Genomic DNA, 3,453 nt, shown 5'->3' on the forward strand with positions numbered 1-3,453 from the left:
ATTTAGTTACAACAATTGAAATCCAGAATAGGCTTTAATTATATTGCACAATTCAATATGAAGCGATGAAAATATTGCTGAATCATCCAATCCTTTCCAGCTATCACTTCCTGTAAAGCATAGTAATAGAAACACAACAAATGCAAGCAAAGTAAACTCACAGGCTAACAATAACAGTGGTACAAACAGTAATGGTGAACAAACTTTTTTACCAATCACACGGAACTTTTGTATTCCTTGTAACTCATTATAGTACATACATACTGACAACTAACTACAAATGGATGAAATTCATGCATAATAAATAATCAAACACTCAAGTACAATAAATGCATGAATAATCCACTACATGTACACTTGCCAAACATGTACATGTATATATACATGATATAACTTATGTTTGTCACAAACATACATTACAAACCACTAACAAAATACAGGTTCTCACCATGGGCGGTTGCAGAAATTTGGTTGGACCTGGGCATCAATAATTAGTGGGTGTGGAGTGGGTGTGGTTTCATACAATTTTGCAAGGAAAATGGAAAATACTGATCTATAACTTCATTGAGATGGTTTCTTAGCATAAAACAACAAAGAAGCCTGTTGAACTACCACAGTTTACACTGGATGCCCACACCAGAATCATGAATATAATTATTGGTCAAAAAGTCAACCTGGGCATTGCCCCCTAATGCCCAGGCCTGCAACCGCCTATGGTTCTCACACAGACGAATGTCCCCTTCAGCTGTTGAGTCTCATTCTAAGTGTGACCTCACTTTTTAACACCACATTGTAGTCCTAAATACCAGTATAAATTATAAATGTGACATACATGTACTGACTAATAATGATAATGGTAGCATCTACAATGTTTCTGATTGCATCATACATGTATGTGCATGCATGTATTTTAGACATAATATTGCTTACTAATGCTATCATCAGTTAAGATACTTTCATGACCTGCTTAATATAAAGTATCATTGTGAGCATGAAAAATTTCTAAAGTGCATTATTTTTGGTAATATAATAATCAGGCATTCACATGTTACAACAATCATCAATAAAAGATGCCAAACATCAACTGGCAAGCATTTAGTATGTGCACAGCATTGATGGCAGCATCATTCAAATGAGCAACATCAGCCAGCAAGCACTAACTTAATAATGCACACAGCATTGATGGCAGCATTACGCACAACATCAGCTGGCAAGCATTTACAAAATATGTAATGTGCACAGCATTGATGGTAGCATTAACATGCATAATGATCATTATTATGTACATAATCACTGCTTGAATGATACTACATGTAAAATAACAACTTTCAATGCCAGTCAAAACTTTTCTCGCCAGGACTTCAAAATGTTTGAGCTCCACCGAGATCCATATGCACCTGTTATTTGTAATAAACATGTAGTACAAGGCACAAACAAGATCCAGATTTGATAATGACAGCTTCCTCCCTTCCTGATGCTCTGTCCTACATAAATTGTAGTCACACAAATCAATGCTAAACTCAAATGAACAGTAAACCTCATTCACACCCTCTCCCCTTCCATTATAGCAACAAGTAATCAATATTTACTGTTATTTGTTATACCTTGATTAATCTCAGTTCCTGAATCCAGTTAGATCTCTTCATACTGAGCAATACTAGCTAAATATGCATCAATAGTTTGCACACATCACTCACATTGCACATGCAGTGAAATGTAAGTCACATTAAACAACCAATGTTTTTTTAAGTTGATGGACCTCACATACACCGTACCCACTTTCCATCAACAATCAATACTTAAGAAATATTTATAGACTTAAGTGCTTGGAAACGATAAGCACCAACATGCTTCAAATACGTAGCAGGTGTATTAGTATCACAAGGAATGCCATATAACTCCTGTGGTACTATATCTAGCCCAGCCAACGAAAGTTGGAGTAAGTGAATATGAATATATGGTTGTACCTAATATTGCAGATAGTGTAATAATCTCTGTCTCAGTAGGCCACATAATTTCAATACATGTTGGACTTATTTGTTATCATATATGCTTGAATATCTCAATCTATTTCGTGTACTATCAAACAATTCTTTTTCAAAGTTTGGTATATAACTAGCAATTGATTTACTTAAATCATAATGCTGGGAAATTGACCCAGGAATGAGATATGAAAAGACAAAATAAACATTTCCCATCACCAGGGACATCAAGAGTACTATTTGGAACTCATTCATCTGACAATGGTGTAGTTGGACTACCAGGTACGAGTCTAGCAGCTGTGACAAATTTGAGATTTAAAATCTCACACCACCATCTTCGAAATTCTTTATTATGAGGGTAATAAACATAATCTTTTTGTCTCCTTACATTATCTGGATTGGGACACTCTTCATAAGTGAAGTTGACATCATCCTCTTTTGGTTTACTTGTATTTAATTTAATGCCTGACAGTTTGAAAGATACAATCAAACTACTACTACAATCATCACTTTTCACAATACTATAGGTGTTATCATCTTTTCGTTTACATATAATGTTTGAGAGTTTTAAAGATGCAATCACTTTACTACAACTATCATCATCTTTGACATCAAATTTGGTTTTCAGGTCTTAAATTAATTGAAACAATTAACTTTTCATCTTTTTCAGAGCAAGGCACTACCAATGTAGCATTGTCAGTAGTACTGTCCATATCAACTTTTTTTTGGGGGGGGCAAGGCTTTTTTAAACCATTATCGTCATATACTTTAGTCATTTTGGGGCGATAAGACTTTTGTACATCAGTACTCATACATTTTTTGCTACTACTATTACTGTTACTACTACTTCATACATGCCTTACAGACACCTTGGCATTCTTACTACAAAGTTCACCATCATCAATTGCTTCAGTCACTTGAATCTTTCTGTTCTTTACTTTTCTTGATTTGCAGTGAATCATTTTGAAATTTAGTTCAGAGGCGGTTAATTTCATCAATGTATGGAATACAAACTTTAACAGAGAGAGGATCAAATGATAATAAATGTAATCTATTTAATGTAAGTACAAGAGACAATGCAACATGTGTCATACCATCCCCAAAAACATAAGTCGATAAATCCATAATGGCTGTATCTAGAGAGAGGCACTGACATTTATGTACAGTAATAGCATAAGAAAGTATAAGGGGAAACTATGTCCTATGTATATACAAATTCTTAGATAGCATTAATCTAGATGTAACCCTTTTTATGTCACAAAGTTCATCAATATGATCAAATTTATTTGATATACTTGTAGCATAATTGCCCATTACTGTACCAATGGCACCATTAACTAATCCTACAGTCACATCAATATTAGTCTTAGCATTACGCTACAGCATTACACATATAATTTCACTACTTTTTGGATGCCATATGTCATACACTAGGCATTTTATTGCTTCCATTAATAATGATTTACCAGTT

This window comes from Amphimedon queenslandica, unplaced genomic scaffold, assembly GCF_000090795.2.
Source record: "Amphimedon queenslandica unplaced genomic scaffold, v1.1 AMPQUscaffold_12738, whole genome shotgun sequence".
NCBI classification, from domain to species: Eukaryota; Metazoa; Porifera; class Demospongiae; order Haplosclerida; family Niphatidae; genus Amphimedon; species Amphimedon queenslandica.